This window comes from Somniosus microcephalus, chromosome 8 (genome assembly GCF_052327205.1).
Source record: "Somniosus microcephalus isolate GS21.2 chromosome 8, FLI_Smic_1.0, whole genome shotgun sequence".
Lineage (NCBI taxonomy): Eukaryota > Metazoa > Chordata > Chondrichthyes > Squaliformes > Somniosidae > Somniosus > Somniosus microcephalus.
The window spans coordinates 69,451,649-69,469,737 of record NC_140994.1 but is presented as its reverse complement, the minus strand read 5'-3'; positions in this window follow the sequence as shown (position 1 = coordinate 69,469,737).

Sequence of the window (18,089 nt, the reverse complement as noted above, 5' to 3'; positions counted from 1 at the left end):
CGCCCGCCTCGCACAACAGCTAAGAGCGCAGGAGGAGAGAGTAGTGGAGGTTAAGGCAGCTTACAAGCTAGCCCTCGAGCATGGGTTTGAGAGCACAGACCACGGCCCCTGCCAAAAGACCATAGAGGACCTAAGAATGGCCCTGGTTAAGGCAAAAGGCATGGTGTGTCTCGTCAGCCCGAAAGCCAGTCACATGGACTTTTTAAAGGAATTGAAACAGCCGATTCCAGCTGAAGTAGTTGTGGTACCAGCCACCAAGCCCTCAGCACCGCTGAGCTATATTGAGACTTGGCCAGAAAAACAGGGGGTGGTAAAAGAGGAGGTAGCCGAGGTGGAATGTGAGGAAGAAGAGCCACTGGTAGCAAAGCCGGGACCGGCACCAATGTGTCCCGCTCGGCACCAGAGGTTCGGTCCCAACGCCGCCAATGACGATGTTGGACTCCACCAGAACCAGCTCGTGGTGCCCTACGCTGCCCCGCAATTAAGGTCCATGGTGAGCCACCTCACACGACTCACAGTAAAGGGAGATCCCTCGATTCATTTCAGGGAGATAGAGGAAACAGCAGCCATTAATGACTGTGATGAACAGGAACAGGTGAAACTGTTGCTTTTCTCCCTGGATTGCACAATCCTTCAGTGCCTCTCAGATGAAAGTAAGAGGGGACGGAAAGGGTATACGGATCTCAGGGAAGAAGTTTTAGAAGTAATGGGAGTGGATGACGGTAGTCCGTTCGACCGTGTCGAAGGGACCGTGCAGCTATCTGGAGAACCCCCACGGGTTTTCGCAAAAAGGCTGTGGCCAGTGTATCGACGCAGCTGTCCGGGTATGCCTGAACGGGCTGCAATGAGCGACGAACAGCAGGTTCATTGGCTCTGTTGCTTGCTTACCAACAGCTTGCCAGAGATACGGGCCCTAGCCAGGTCATGGTTTGATCCCCAAGGTCCCGGTGTCACGGAGGAGACGGTGCTCCGTCAGCTAAATGTTGCGTACAAGAATTGTAGAGGTCAGGAAACACCTCTCCAGAAGGGAAAGGTGCATGAGGCAAAACCCGCAGCCCCAAGCAAGAAGGAGTGGCGTCAGGAGGGGAATCGCCCTGTCCAAGCCAAGCTCAATTGCTACGGGTGTGGGAAAGATGGACATTGGCGCAAGGACTGTAGAAATCCGTGGAAGGATAATAAAGGGAAATTTCCCGCAGCCCAAGCCCAAGCCCAGACCGCCGCCCCAGCACCAGCCCAAACCCAAGCCGTAGCTCCTGCCCCAGCACAAGGAGCTGGTGCAGTTATGGATCCCGCTGCGATTGAATCAATCATAGAGACAATGCGGTCTCTGATGATTTCACAGGGGAAAATAGCTGTCACCACCGGTCTTGTCGTGCCCGAAACCCCGACCGTTGTGCCCAAATGACTAGAGTCAGCACAGCCCGTCTACCTGTGTGCGCTGCGATATGATGTATGGAGATGACCCCTCGTGGAGATGGAAGTGGAGGAGGTAAAAGGGACCTATCTGTTGGATACGGGAGCATCGTGCACTGTAATCCACGCAGATAACCCCACCGCCTCACCTCTGTCCACCGGGGTCCCATACCTCCTGTCGGGCTTCACGGGCGAAGAACAGGCTGGCGCACATTCTCTTCCCCTCTCCATTCGTTTAGGATCACTCCGCACCACGTGGAAGTGTACACTAATGAAGTGGGAGGTGGGAGGTGGAATGGGAGTCCTGGGGTCTGATTTCTTGGTGGCCCACGGGATCCACGTGGACCTGAGAAATCATTGTCTCTGGGGAGCGGGTACGAATGTGGAAGAGATAGAAAGTGTTAAGGAAAACCCAACGAAGGCGCGGGTTGGCCGGCAAGAAGTGAAATTCTAGGGTCTAACCCTATGCGCTGGCGAGAGAGCCGTAGACCAGGAGGATAGACCGGAATCGGTGAAAAATCCACCGGTCCACGCCAGTCGCGCAGTAGAGGTGTCCCGACGCAACAAGTGGTTTCACATAAGACGGTGCAAACTGTTTAAACCGGGTGCAAGAGTATCAGCAACCGAAGCCAGGTCTGAGGGTAAAAATCCTCAACCTGAGACGTGCGATGAGTCACAGACCACACAAGCTGGCGTTGTAGCCTGTTTGGAAGGAGAAGCTGTCCTGCCCACCTGGGGGGAGGCTTCCCCTGTGGCCTGGAACTCAGACGAGGAGGGGCCCGAACAACAAGGTCCCGCCCTCGACACGATTCTGGAGGAGGTGGAGTCGGAGGACGGAGGTCCCGCCCTCGACTCGAGCATGGGGGAGGTAGAAATTGGGGGCAGAGATCCTCCACCTTTAGGGACAGGTGAGGAGGAGTCGTCTGCCACAGACCCAAATCCCAAAGGGGCGGAGCCTGAGGGAAGGGAGCCGAAGCCCACAGTCATGGAAGAGCCACGGGCTGTGAGAGCTAAAGTCCCACCTGAAGGTCCACTCGCCAAGGGAGCCTGCCCGAATCCCAAAGGGGCGGAGCCTGAGGGGAGGGAGCTGAAGCCCACAGTCCAAGGGAGCCTGCCCGAATCCCAAAGGGGCGGAGCCTGAGGGGAGGGAGCCAAAGCCCACAGTCGTGGAAGAGCCACGGGCTGTGAGAGCTAAAGTCCCACCCGAAGGTCCACTCGCCAAGGGAGCCTGCCCAAATCCCAAAGGGGCGGAGCCTGAGGGGAGGGAGCCGAAGCCCACAGTCGTGGAAGAGCCACGGGCTGTGAGAGCTAAGGTCCCACCCGAAGGTCCACTCGCTAAGGGAGCCACGCCCAAAGTACCTTTTCGCAGGTCGACTCGAACGCCTCAGCCAGTAAAACCTTGGCCCGAGTCCCCCGCTCCCAGTAAACGCCGACTTGAGAAATCCTTGACAAAACGCAGTCCCCGATTAACAGCAAAAGGCTGCGGGGAACCCAAGCCACAGGTCACTGCAGCCCCGCCACAGGGAGCGGCGAGCTGCAGTCCAATCAGTGATTAGGCAAGCCACCCGGGGACGGGCGGCGCTGTACATAAGTTAAGTTTAAGTTTAAGTTTAAGGTGTGTAAATATTAAGGTGATTAGATTTTAAGTAGTTTTGAAATCTGCCCAGTATGTGTGTATTTTTGGATCGAGGTCGAAAGACCCGATCATGCCGTCACCTAAGCCAGAATCTCTCGGGAGCCTGGCTATATTGTTCGATCTGTTACAGGAGCCAGAAAAGATGAGAGGGATCCTCGTTGCGTTCATGACGATCGGATGGACCTGGGCCTATCGGGGCCACACCAAGGACTCCACAATTTACGGGTGCTCTGGCAACAGGCCCCATCGTGACTGATGGAACCGGCCCACGGGACGCTGAAGAGACTGCTGTCTACTTCCATGAAGGAAGGTGGCCAGGCTGGCTGGGGTCGAACTCCACTGAATACTCCAGCCAGACGGGGTTTGCATACAGGGAAACATCTCTGATGTGCCCCAGGGTGAGGGTCATCGCACCCAGGATCAGCGTCACCGCTGGGAGGAAGATTTGCCTTGTTTGCCACTGATGGGTACCTTTGAATCGTTGATGGTGGCTGCGCAAGTTGAGCAGCACCATGAAGAACTCCACTGTGGAGTGGGAGAGACTGGGTAACAACACACATTGGACTATTACGGGAACTCATGGGGTGTTGAGTGTCTGTTCGGACTAATGGTGGGAACCAGATGAGGGGATCTACATCTGTATGTGGGGTTCAGAACGCGCTTGCCCCACAGGCGTCTCCATCTTTTTCCAAAGACAGTGGCAGGATGCTGGACAAGGAATGAGGTGGGACGTCAGCACACGGGCGTGCGGAGTCCCATACTCTCAGATCCCAGGAAATGCCACGGAGCTCATCACCCGACCCCGCAAGCCCCTGCCCACAGTTCCAGTAGCTAAAGCCCTCAAGGAAGGGTGCCCCACCACAACAAAGGGACCCGGGAATGGATTGGTATTGGTACCCACAGGTCAGGTGCTGTACCAAGGGGTGCACTACGCGGTGGCTTCGGTGATTTTAAACCTCACCGAGGTACGATTGCCAGAGTGGTGCCCCAGGGAAACGGAGCAATTATACCAGGTCCTGTTAACAAACATGTTTAAACAGTTTTAGGAATTCGACTTTGCCGAGGTCGACAGAGCCGAATTGTACACCACACCACATGAGGTCTTGGACAGGATAGGGAGACAAAGAAGGGGTGCAGTAAATTATATTTTCACAGCTTTTAATACAGGAATTTCCGTCATCAACACACTGGATGACGTAGAGCTGCAAACCCAGATCAATGGTTTAAAAACACAGCTAAGAAAGATACTGACTGACGAGAATAAGGTAGTGGGTTCTGAGTTACATGAGGACCAGGCCATGACACTACACCTAAAAGAAATTATAGCTGAGCTGGAAAAACACGCCAGAACGGTAAATGCTCTCATCAGGGAGGATCGAAACGCGTCTGATCAGGCTGCGCAGAACAAAGCTTGTGTGCTATACGGGGCGTGGTTACTGGGCGAGGGCTGCAGTAACCTGGAGGATTTGAAACAAGGTTTAGTCCCCTCCTGGATCAGCAACAAGCACCTCGCAGCCCTCCACCCTTTTGAGAATGCATTGAGCTCGTGCCCGCTCAGACTAGCTTCAGAGGCCTACCCAGTCCCAGTGGACTGTGGGCGGTCTAATCGCACCATTATGGGTATAGTGGTAAGAATGCCGGTGATGGGAAAGACAGACAAATCCGCCCCGGTATACAGGGTGGAGAACATTGGAGTCATTCAGGGGGGTGCGCACATTCACTACACAGGGGTCCCACCTTACGTCATTCGATGTGAGCATGCAATGATGGGTACCGGCCTCTCGGGGTGCCAGAGCCGGGGAGCACACATCATCCTGTGTCCCCAGCACTTGAATGCCCATTCAAAACCACAGTGCGGGTTCAGAACTGCTGGCGCGAGGCCTATAAATTGCACCATGGAGGCAATGGCACAAGGCCATGTGACCCCGCAGGTGGCATATATAGGAGGTGGGACATAATGCGTCACCACTGCAGTGCCCCACTACCAGCATGGACAGCATGGTTGTTGTCCGGTTAGTGACAGCAGCTTCTATTTCAAGCCCAGGGCAGAAGTTCAAGTGGCCCAGGAGTGAATTGTCCCCATTCCTGAACCTTCCGCTGTTCACATCACTGTTAAAGAGAACTTCACCAATCTGCAGTGATTCGTTGCACATTTTGGATAATCATTCTCCCTCTCCCTGAACACCTCACCAAGATATTAAAAGCCGTTGTTGTTTCACAGAAACATTTCTACACACTGGAGCAGAAGACTTTAGAGATAGGGGCAGACATATTGGACATAGTGACCCCACCATGGTGGGACCTGTTCACTAATATAGAAGTCCCTTCATGGATTAGGATAGCCTCCCACATTCTTGTAGTGTGCCAGGTTGTCATTGTAGTTTATTTACTGTTTGCACACTGTAAAAAGGTCGAACATTTGCAAAAGTATGAGAATAGAGGGGAATGGAGGGAGCATTATGTGCGGGTAGAAGAAGAGACACCCGTTTAGATCTTGCTGCTTTATATAAAGTTAAAGTTTTCCCTCCCTCCTCTGTATTATTTTTTGATATGTATTCATGTACATTGTAATTTTCGTGTGTACTTTATTTTTCTTATTGCATTTGAATTAGATGTGTTGTTATTATTAAAAGATAGTGTGTATGCACTCGGTGATGTAGGGGTATAAGGCCCCCCTCCACACCTGGAAGTAAGTTGTCAGATTTTATCTCCAAGATATTGCCATCTGTAGATACTCATTATACACTAGATATTTTTCTGAAATGGGAAATGCATGTGTCGTGGGGTCATAGATAGTTAAATACTGGGGATAGTTTGATTGTGGAAAGTCAGAAAATTTTGCTCACCCATAATTATGATACTTCAAGCAAGTTACAGTATCATCAGGGGGGAGTGTAGGATTCGCAAAATTGAACTTTATATTATAAAGGGTCAAATGGCAGAAGAGGCCATGATTTTTAAAGACTGTTTTAAAAGAAGCCCAGAAAAAGGGGCAGACAAAATGGCCACGATATCACGTGACCGGCTTATTGGGACATTTTAAAATAGTTCCTGCGAATCCTCAGACAGCTTTGTGGATTCAACCCACAGTAAGTTCTGGAAGCTGTTTCTGAGAGAACGAAACCAGACCCCCACATATACATATGGATTAGATGCAGATCCAGTCAAGATCGGCCTGGAGACAGAGGCCATCTAAATGTTGACCCAGGCAAAAGGGGACAATTTCATATTCATGAGAACAGCACCAAGGACTAGATAACAAGACCAGCAGGACATTAAAAACAATGAGGGTCATTCCAGACCAGAGATGGGCCTTTACCGGCTATCTAAAATATTTAAAAATATAATAACTACCCCGCTGTGCTCCCAGCCCACCAAAAGTTAAACAAAGACTAACCTGATTTTGGGTGGGAAATGGAGGCTTTTGAAGGAAAAGTATAATTGGAGGAGTTGAAGGGGAATTGGGACAGTTGAACAGTTGTCGGACAGTTGAGTCGTTGGAGAGTTGTATTCGAACAGTGAAATCTGGCGGTTGTTGAGCTGGGTAAAGAGGAGCTGGTTTGGGAGAAGATCAGCGAACTCCTCTCCACCATCAGAGGAAGAAGAAGGAGACTAAGCCGCCATCAAGAAGACCGTTCGAGCCGGCATCCCGCCCCGGGGTCAATCAGCGGGAGATCATCGACCAACCCTGGGCCATTGACGAAAACGAGAGGCCCTCTCCCGTCTCGGGAGAAGAGACAAAAATAAAATGAAGAAACGATGAAGGCCAGCCCAAGGCTCCTCTGACCAGGGTCGAGCCGACGATCCCCGACCCTGCCGACATCTAGGCCAGCTGGTGTCCAGCCGCCCCCGAACCCCACCTCAGGAGAGAGGTGTGACGCAGCTCGCTGGGGTTCCACGATCCACGAGGAGATGGGACGCCTGAAGGGATCAAAACCTAGACTTGTTTTCAAAACCTGGTACTTCCTAGTTGGATTGGTGAGCATGTTTCTGGCCCTTCACAATCAGATCTAGATAGGTTTAACGGTGGGGGGGTGGACTTAAGGGTACAATTAACATGAGTTGTTATCCCTCGATGTTCCATGTGTTTCCTTATTTCATGATGATTTTTGTAGAATATAAGATGCCTGTATTTGCCTCAGTTAGTATTGTGTCGTTATGATTTGTTTGTGTTTTTCCCTCCCATGTACTCTCTTATCTGCTTGCATTTGATTTATTTTTCCATATGCAATAAAATTTCATTTCGTTTCATCAAACTTGGTCTACAAGAGTTTTCTCTACATTGTAGTTCCTGCCCCAAAGTCCAGAGTACAGAATCTAAGGGGCGAGTGGGTCGAACCACTCAAGGTTTTACTGTGTAAGAGAGAGAGGCCTCTAGAGAGAGAAACCTCTGCGATCTAAAACCCCTTACAAGTGTGTGCTAGGACAAGTGGTGGGAGCCGGATCAGGGGATTTATGTTTGTATATGGGGGTCAGAGAAGGTCTGCCCTACAGGCATATCCATCATTTTCCACCGGCAATGGCAAGATGCCGGAGAGGGGATAGAGTGGGATTCCAGCCTGCATGCATGCGCGATCCCACACTCCCCAATCCCAGTCAACACCACCGAACTCATAACCCACCCCTGAAAGCACCTGCCCACGACCGCAACATCACGGACTATAGCCCAGAGGTGTCCTACCACCACCAAGGGACCAGGGAATGGGTTTAGTCCTAGTGCCAACCGATAAGTTGCTGTACCAGGGGGTACACTATGCAGTGGCCTTAGTGATCCTAAACCTGACTGAGGTGCACTTACCTGAGTGGTGCCGTAAGGAGACAGAACAGTTGTACCAAGCCGTGCTGAAGGAAATGTTTAGAAAATGTTCTGAATTCGACTTTGTCAGGGTAGACAAAGCGAAACTGTACGGTTTCCATCCTGAGCATAATATGGGTGCAGGGAGACAAAGGAGAGGAACCTGGAATGACATTTTCACTGCTTATAGTACAGGGTCCTCAGTGATAAACAGCCTAGATGATATAGAGTTACAAACTCAGATAAATTGTTTAAAGACCCAGTTAAAAAAAATCCTAACAGAGGAGAACACAGTGGTAGGCTCAGAGCTACATGAGGACCAAGCTATACAGGAGGACAGAAATGCTTTGGATCAAGCTGCACAGAATGAGGTGTGCGTGCTATACGGGGCATGGTTGCTGGGTGAGGGCCGCAGCAACCTGGAGGATTTAAAACAAGGTTTAGTCCCCTCCTGGATTAGCAACAAGCACCTTGCAGCCCTCCACCCATTTAGTAATTCGTTGAGCCCGTGTCAGCTCCGCCTAGCCTCTGAAGCCTACCCTGTTCCAGTGGATTGCGGATTTTCCAATCACACTATCATGGGGATAGTAGTGAGGATGCCAGTCATGGGTGGGACAGCCCGACCCGCACCGGTATACAGGGTGGAGAACATTGGGATCATTCAAGGGGGTGCACACGTCCGTTTTGCATAGGTCCCACCTTATGTCATAAATTGGGAGCACGCTATGACAGGTACAGACCTCTCCGGGTGCCGAAGCCGGGGAGCATGCATAATACTGTGTCCCCAGCACTTGAATGCCTATTTGAGACCACAGTGCGGGTTTAAAGCTGCTGGCGCACAACCTGTGAACTGTACCATGGAGGCAATGGCACAAGGCCATGTTTCCCCACAGGTAGCATTCATATGGGGTGGGACATATTGGGTTCGATTTTCATTGATCCATGGAGTCGGGATTGGAGGTGTGCGGGGGGTTAAAGTCCCGAATTCGTGGGTCCCGACACCATCCCGCCCAAAACCCGCCTCCATGTAAGTTTCAAAGGAGGTGGGTACCCGCCCCGCACTGGGACCCGCCGACCCGAGGCGAGAAGGGATTAGTGACAATTAACTGCCTGTTAACAGGTAGTTAACAGGCAGTTTTTAGCCTAATCCCTATTTTAAAGCTTGAAGTGAGGGATTCCCAATGGCTCCAAACCACGCCAAGTTAGAGGAGTCGGGCCGTCAGGTTGAAGGACTTGGAGGGGTCGAGATGTTGGTGTTCAGGTGAGTGATGGGTGCATGAGTGCAAAGGTAAGTGTGTTTGGTGTGTCTAAAGTAAAGAAGTTTAAATTACCTGTACTTACCTCTGCAGCCTTCCTTCCTCCAGGTTTCGGGAGTCCATCATCCAGCCGGCACAGAAAGCAGAATGGCTGTGAACTGTCAAAAGTGACAGCCTGCAGCTTTCAGTGCTGGTGAGATTTCTAACTGAGTCTGCGTAGAAGGGCTCAGGTTAGAAGTAAGACTGTCAGTGTTTGACAGCTTCAAACAGCTGTGAAACACTGATATTTCATCTGTCAACACGTCTTGACAGATGAAATTTCAGTCTGTGACGTCACCTGTTGCCGGGTGGCCCTTAATTGTCCTGCTGAGCCTGCTGGGCGGGCTCAATAAGGTCAATCAAGTTAAAATCGCGTGGAATGGCCGCATCTCGATGGAGACGGGACTACAACCCCGAAAGTTGTAGTCCCGCCTCTTTCCCGACTTCTGAATGAAAATCACCCCCATTGTGGCACCACAAGTGCACCCCACTACCAGCATGGACAGCACACCTGGTGTCCGGTGAGTGACAGCAGTTTCTGTTTTAACCCCGAGGCAGAAGTTCAAGTGGCCCAGGAATGGATTGTACCCGTCCCTTAACCCTCAACTGTTCACCTCACTGTCAGGGAAAACATTACCAACCTGCAAAATTACGTAACACATTTCAGCTATGAGATTCCCCCTCTACCAGAACATCTTACCGCCCTATTAAAAGCAGTGGTCATCTCACAGAAACATTTCTATACTTTAGTGCAGAAGACAGTCGAGATAGGGGCAAAGATCTTGGATATTGTAGTTCCACCCTGGTGGGACATTTTTGAAAATATAGAGGTCCCCTGACTGGCTTCACATCTTTTAGTGGTTTGCCAGCTCGGCATAGTCTTCTACTTGCTGTGTACAAAGTGCAAGTGAAGGGACCAGATGCTCCGCTCTCAACATGAGGGAGCATGGGACAAAAATAAAGTTTACAACCAGGTATAAAACCAACCTCGACCGTTATAAAAAATAAAGTTTGATGAGTGTGTGTGTCATTATTTTTTCCTATGTGTGTAATTTTTCCAAGTGGTGCAGGGGTGTTGGACCCCCTCTGTGCTTGGATGTGAATGTAATTGAATTTTTCATACCTTGTATATCTGTGTAAACACTACACCTAAAGGGAACGGGAGAATGTTTTTGTTTTTTGGGTTTTAGTTTAGATAATACAGGGAAAGGTTAGTTCCCAAGGGTCAGAAAATTTTGCTCACAACTGCATGATACTATAGGGTTTAAAGTATCAAGGGGGGTTTGTAAGGTTCGCAAAATTCTGCAGATTCCCTCAAACCAAGAAGATTACCCCAAAGAGGAGATTTTTGGACTGTTTAAAAGAATATTGGGCCAAAAGGGGCTTAAAGTCAAAACCCCAGGATTTGGCTATTTTAAAAGACATGTCCAGGCCTGTGAAAGGCTGCAACAAAGAATTTGGGATCTACCTATGAAGTAGCCAGTTTGAGTATTCGAGGTAATCAAACTGTCTGGGGGAAACTGTAAACGTCACTTAGCCCCTATCAAGACATTTACATGCCGAAAATAGACCCACGGAAGAACAGCCTCACAGAAGCCATCCAAGTCATGCATAAACCAAATCATTTAGCCAACCAACAAAGAATCTCAAGGCCCCACAGGAAACTCGAAGACTAAGGACAAAACTGACAATTAAACAAGAGGTTAAACAATCGATAGGGCCATCCCAAAACCAATTAAACAATTTGAACAGATCAATGTTAACGAGCCCGCCCAAAATTTAACAATGAACCGAGACTGATTTGGCAGGCAGATAAGCAGGCCTTAATTAGGATAAACTAAAGACCTGTCTCCACAAGAAATCAGTTAGTTCGATGGGTTCGATCAGTTCGAGCAGTACAGTTCAGTCAGAGAATTGAAACAGCAGTCAGTGAATTGAAGTCAGCAGTACAGTACAGTTTGGACAGACACAGAAAGAGGCACATTCGAAAGACATCAGCCTCGGGACAATCAATCGACGGAAGGACAACAGAAGGAGAATGGAAAGGAATCGCGGCAACCAAGGGCCCCGCGAAACAAACAACCAATAATATTACCAACAACTAGATAATATTGGGCCACTGCGACCAACAAGAAACCAACTCGGAAGAAACCGAAGATCTGCAAGTTTTTCCACTCTACCAACTATTCCTGCATTTGGTGAGCATTATCCCTGATCCTTTAGAGTCCAACTTAGCTAGTAAGGTGGGATTGGTAGGGGTGAAATATTCTGTCTATTGTCATTCTCCCTCATATATTCCGAAGTGTTCCCCCTTTTAGAGTGATAAGATTTATTGTGTTGTTTATATTTTCCTGTCTCAAATAAAATCCAAGTTCTTTTCACCAACTCAGTTGTCTGCGGCAATTTCATTACAACCCCCAAATAAGTCCAGGTCTAGAACCAAGGGAGTGGGAGCGATTCGAACCGCTCAGGGAGTCAGAGGCAAAGCTGACCACACACACCACCCCTTACAATCCCACTTCCCCCTCATTTATCAATCTCTTCTGAATTACAAGCTACAGATGGTGTAAGCATGCACCTCTTGCTTTGCTCCCTCCCCACACCAAAACCCTCCCCGTGGGCCTTTCTCCTTTCAGAGGGGTAAATCGATTAATGCACTTGTGGACCCAATCATGATGCGGCATCTGCTGGCCGATGTCTCAGCTTCCATTGCAGCACAAGCAGAAGCCACCCAATGTCTGAGTGCTGCAGTGGAAGCTCAGACTGAGGTCGTGCAAGCTCAGCTTGTTGCCACACAGGCACAGACTGCTGCCTTCGTGGCTGCGATTACCAGTGTTGAAAGGGGCTTGCAGGGTGTCACAGCTTTCCAGCAATCTGTCTTCCAACAGATTACTAGGATTACTGAGGCTCCACCCTGGGGAGTGGACGTGGCTTCTTGCAGCAAGAACCTGCTGTCCTCTCTCAGGTTGACAGCATTCATCCTCCTACCACTGCCACTCTGTCAGTGCCCTTGATTTTGCCTGTCAGAACTTAATATTGGATGGTTTGATTTAAAAATTTGTTAGGAATGTTTGTTTTGTGGTGGCTTTTATTGTAGCATTGTGGCCAAGGGGACACTGTGATGGTCAGTAACAGAGGGAGGTAAGGTATGGGACTGTTGCTGAATGGGTAATTGGAGTTGCGTTCACTGGCACCGCAGTCAAATGAGTGAATCACGGATAGCCCGGCCAGAAAAGGGCTGTGTTGGTTGCCTCCTCTCTTCCTCCTCCTCCTCTTCCTCCTCATATCTTCTTCCTGCTCCTCTTCCTCTTCCTCTTCCTCCTTCTCCTTAGCTCTTTACCATATACGTGGTGGTAAGGGCTGTGCCCTCATGATTGCGATGTTGTGGAGCATGTGGCAGACCATGAGGAATTTGAGTCGCAGTCTGGCGAGTACTGCAGGGCCCCTCCAGGGTTGTCCAGGCAGTGGAAGCGTTCTCTAAGGACGCCAATGGTCTGCTCTTTCAGTTTCCATGTGGCAGCATGGCTTTCGTTATATGTATGCTGTCCATGTGTGGTTGGGTTGTGCACCGGAGTCATGAGCCAGGTGGTTAGCGGATAGCCCTTGTTGCCCAGTAGCCACCCACTGGTTTCTCGTGGTGGATGAAAACACACGGTACAGAGGATGGCTGCAGAATGAAGGCATCATGACTGCTGCCAGGATCCCGATCACTGACCTGCATGATGTGCTGAGTGTGGTCACACACCAGCTGGACACTGAGGGAGTGGAACCCCTTCTGGTTGCGGTACATGTCAGAGTCGACATGCGACACCCACAAAGTGACATGTGTACATCAATTGCACTCTGCACCATGGGGAAGCCTGCTATCCTGGTGAAGCCGTGTGCTCACTCCGCCTGCTTCTCTCTGGCAAGTGAGATTGAAAGGTATTTAGCTCTCTTTGCATACAGAGCCTCAGTGACCTCTCTTATGCAACAGTGCACGGCGAATTGCGAGATGTTGGAAATATCGCCTGCTCCAGCCTTGAAGGAGCCCGACACATAAAAGTTCATGGCCAAGCTCACCCTGACAGCAATGCCGTCTTCGCATTGTTATGTTTCCACATGCACATATCGGCCACATTTCGTGTATGTGTTCGAGTTTGCGAATGCGCAGTTGAACATTAATGCGTTAACGTCATCAGGCATGCGTCCTCCTTTGACAGGCTCCACCAGGCTGTGTTCACACATGCACAAATCGAATTTCTCGAGCATGCACACATCCAATCTTACGTGGTGACGTCATCAGGCATGCGCGGTGATGTCATCAGGCATGCACATATGTACCTTCATTCAGCGTGATCTTTAAACCCTTCATGTTGGAGTCTCCGCCAAGAAAGTCAAGACAAGAGAAAACATCTTTAAACTGGGAATTGCTTTAAATGTGAGTACTTGAGCTTTGTGTCCCATTTATTGTAATTATTTTCAGAATTCTTAATATTTTTTGTGTGAGGTTACATGACTCTTGGGCTGGTCTGCTCCTTTGCTCTTGATGTTTCTCCTTGCTCATCCATTGCCAGCCTTTGATCTTTCTTCCCCAATCTCCTCTCTTCCGCTGACAGCTCGGTGTGAGTGTGGGAAGGATAAACCACGAGGTGTGGGGGCTCTGTGTGGGGAGGGTGCTCTCCAGGCACAGGGGGCGGATGTATATCAGGGGCAGCCCGGGAGAATCCAGGGGTGGGTCACTGTGTGTCCCACACCCCTTTCCCTGGAGGCTGGCATTGGTAGCGATGATACAAGGTGACCCAGACCCAGAGCGAGCAGCCGCTCCCGGAGTGGCAAAGGGCGTCGGGTGATGACAGACAGACCGGCGCCGCTCCTGCTCAGTGCAGCACAACAATCCCATCAGCAAATTGATGCAACAGTAACCCAATCCACCCTCTCCACCTTCACCATTGGCAAGTCAGGGCTACAGTAACCCATACCACCCTCTCCACCTTCACCATTGGCAAATCAGGGCTAGAGTAACCCAATCCACCCTCTCCACCTTCAACATTGGCAAATCAGGGCTACAGTAACCCATACCACCCTCTCCAGCTGCAGCAAAATTTGACACCAAGCCAAAGAAGTAAACATTATCCTCTCCCCCTTTCCCAGCCTCTACACTTGCTTAAGAATCTGTTCCATTTCCTGCTTTTTTCCAGTTCTGACGAAAGGTCATCAACCTGAAACGTTAACTCTGTTTCTCTCTTCACAGATGCTGCCTGACCTGTTTAGTTTCTCCAGCATTTTCTGTTTTTATTTCAGATTTCCAGCATCAGCAGTATTTTCTTTTTGTTGAAGTAGACATTAGGAAAGGTGACCAAAAGCTTGTTCAAAGAGGTAGGTTTTAAGGAGCGTCTTAAAGGAGGAGAGAGTGGTAGAGAAGCGGAGAGGTTTAGGGAGAGAATTCCAGAGTTTTGAGCCTAGGCATGGAGGGTTGTAGGGCTGGAGGAGTTTACAGAGACCATGGAGCAGGAAGGTGCAGGAACAGGAACAGGCCATTGCTGACTCGTGCTCAGACTGAACACATCAGCCATGGGCCTAATGGTCTCCTCCTGTGATAGAAACACACAGGAAAGAGGCTGTTTACCACGTCTTATCTTACAGGTTGGAACTTTCAAGTGACGTCATCAGCAATGCGGGTGTCCTTCATTCGGTCTTATCTTACAGGTTGCAGCTTTCCTGGTCACTGCTGTCCCTCTGCACCTTCCCTGCTGTCTCTCACCATTCTTCAATATTTTTCCTGGGGTATTTTGAATGCTGTGCTTCATCCCGCTGTACCAGTACTCTTGTGACAATGGATTCCGTTTCCTAATAGTCGGTTATGCGCATGTCTGTCTTCAGTATCTTCAAAAATTGCGGGACACATTCGCAGCTTGGAAGACGCTGAAGAGGCTGAAGATCCCAGTTTTGACACTGACCATTGTAATCTGCACATAAGGCTATGACAGATGGAAAATATTGGGCTGGATTTTCTGAATGGGAAGCTTTTGGAGGCGGGACTGCTGTTTGCGGGGTTTCAGTTTCACCTCTGTCAACTTGTGGCCAACCAGCGGGAATTTCCCCTGATTGACCTTGTTAAGCCCACCCGGCAGGCTCAGCAGGCCAATTAGGGGGAAGTCAGTGACAGAGCATGTCAACGTATGACGTGTCATCTGTCAAGAACTTCTGAAAGAAGAAATGTTCTCGTTTGACAGCTCTGCGAAGCTGTCAAACACTGACATTCTGTGTAGTTTGATGAGCCCTTGTGTTCAGGACTCATCAATCCTTTCTACTTTGCAGAAATCAGCTGGCTGTTGGATCGGAGGATGCAACAGCCAGTCTGTGGTCTCTACAATGGAGATGTCGGGGACTCCGCCTCCACAGCAGCTGAAGGCTGTAGGTAGAAACAAAGGTAAGTTAACATTTTCGAACACTTTACACTCACCTCACACACTTACCACTCCACACTTGCACCCATCACTCACCTCTACATCACACTTTCAGACCCCTCCGACCCCGCAGACCTCCTATTTGCCTCCTACACCCTGGCGGGTTTTCCCCAGGTCGGGAAGCCCGCACTTCAGGACGAAAAATCTTATTTTCTGCCTGTTAAATACCTGCTAACAGGCAGTTAATAGGCTTTAATCTCTTCCCGCCTCCAAGGAGACGGGACCCGGAGCAGGACGGCTTCCCACCTCCTGGCAAGAGGCCACGGAGGCGGGTTGGGGCGGGTTTGCCACCTGCCCCCAAATTCTGCAACTTTCCCGGCAGTCCCGCCTCCAGCCCTATGTCTCAGACAAAAAAACAAATTATTAATTTTAAGCAAGGAAATTTAGTGAGCAAGAAGTTTTCATCTAAGTCCATAAAAGCCATTAAAATATCAGGACAGATGTCCAGAAGCTTCACCAAAGAGGTTGATTTTATGGAGCATCTTAAAAGAGGAGAGAGAGGTAGTGAGGTGGAGAGAATAGGGAGGGAATTCTAGAGCTTAGGGCCCCAGCAGCTGAAGGCACGGCCATCAATGGTGGAGAGATTAAAATCGGGGACACGCGAGAGGCCGAAATTGGAAGAGCGCAGAGATGTCGAAGGCTTGTGCAATGGAGGAGGCTACAGAGGTGGCGGGGGGGGGGGGGCGGGCGTGGCCACAGAGCGATTTGAAAACAAGAATGAGAATCTTTAAATTAAGGTGTTGTCGAATGGGTGCCAGTAAAGGTCAGCAAGCACACACACACACCCTGAATCATCCCCATACACACACAGGCCGGAATTTTACCAGCGCTCAGAGTGTGGGTTAGGAGGCGGGTCTGCTGTCAAAATCACAAAGATTGACAGCGGGCCGGTATTCCGCTGTAAACCCAGCTCCTTGCCAGTTTCCCAAGTGTCGGGTCTGTCATCCCTGAACAAACCCGACACCAAGCAGTGGGTCAGCCAATTTAGATAGTTAAAAGCTTATTAAAAGGTAGTTAAGAACCATTTTCCCATGTACTTACCATTTTACCAGGTTTTCAACGAGGTTCCCAGAGAGCGGCCATCACGTTTGATAAGCCTGTCGGGTTCTCAATGACTCTCCATTGCTGTGAATAGGTGCCAGCTACAAATGTGGTCTAAAACCTAACATTTCATAGCTGTTCACTTCCCAATCTTAGAAGCTGGAGCCTTCATGATTTGGAACCCACTTTTGAGTTTTATGCAGTGGAAGTGTTTGGAGTAAATTCTCTATCCAATGCCACCTCCTTGGAGTCAGCTCTCTCACTCACCATTGACAGATCGCTTCTGTCATCTCAACTTCAGCTGCCATCTATTCCAGCAGCATCGGTGCCCTTGAAAAAATCTCACCTTGGTCCTTAGAATTCCACCACGATCAGCCCTGTTATGGCGTATTTTAAACCAACGCTCGACACAAGGTTTTCAGATCGATGGTCAAGTTGTCATTATTACACCGGTGGGGAGACAATTCTGCTCTGTCTTTAACCAGACTTCTCCAAATTGTTACAGCATTCACTACATTTTTATACATTAAAATACACATGCCCAGCTCATGCACAATTCATTCCTGCCACCTGATTGGATCTTGACCCACATGCACCTTCACGGATTGGTTACAAATCTTAATGTAAACATGTATAAGCTGCTTCCTCAATCAATACAAGTCTGTCAAAGAATGCAAAGTTTTGAAAATAAAGATTTCAATGTTTGACAGCACATTACCAGAAACTTCACATGAACATTGGCTAAACTGCCCAAGTGCCTACCCTTGTGTGTTCTCAGTTAGTATGCTTGCAACAAGATGAGGGTAAGTGTGAGGGGTGGCTAGTGAGATGGGGAAGTGATAATGTAGATAGCGAGGGATGCGTTGAGGTGCAAGGTAAGTTGGTGTGAGTAATGATGTGCAGGAGTAGGGTAGGGAAGGCAGAGTGATGGGGATGAGGTTGAGTGTGGCTTGGCATTAACGTTTCGTGATCTACTGAGATCATTGAAAGGTTTGCATCACTGCAGCCTGGTCCTCCTGACGACATCCCTGCTTGTGCCCTCCTGTGCATTGGGCAACCAAGCTGCGTTGGTTTCCTGGGGAGATCTCTTCCGCCCATTGGAAGGGACGAGAACCTCCCTGCATGCTGTGACTCCCTCCCTAAGAATATGGAGGGAGTCAAAGGAGAGCCTGGATGCAGCTGTGCACCTCTGTGCAGTGCTTGTCAGTGTTTGCAGCATTTCAATGCTGTAGAACACAGACAGCACAACTGTGAAAATGAATGTAAACATGGCCCCTTTAAGAAAACCGGCTGATGACGCATCATCAAATTATTTCATCAGACCCACTTCCTTTTAGTTGGCCGGGAATCTTGCAGGGCGGGGTTAACAAGCCCAATCAATGGAGAATTCTTCTCACAGAGCGGGATGGAGCCGTGAGTGGGGTCTCTACCTGTCACCTACCTCAGCCGCTCTGAGCCCA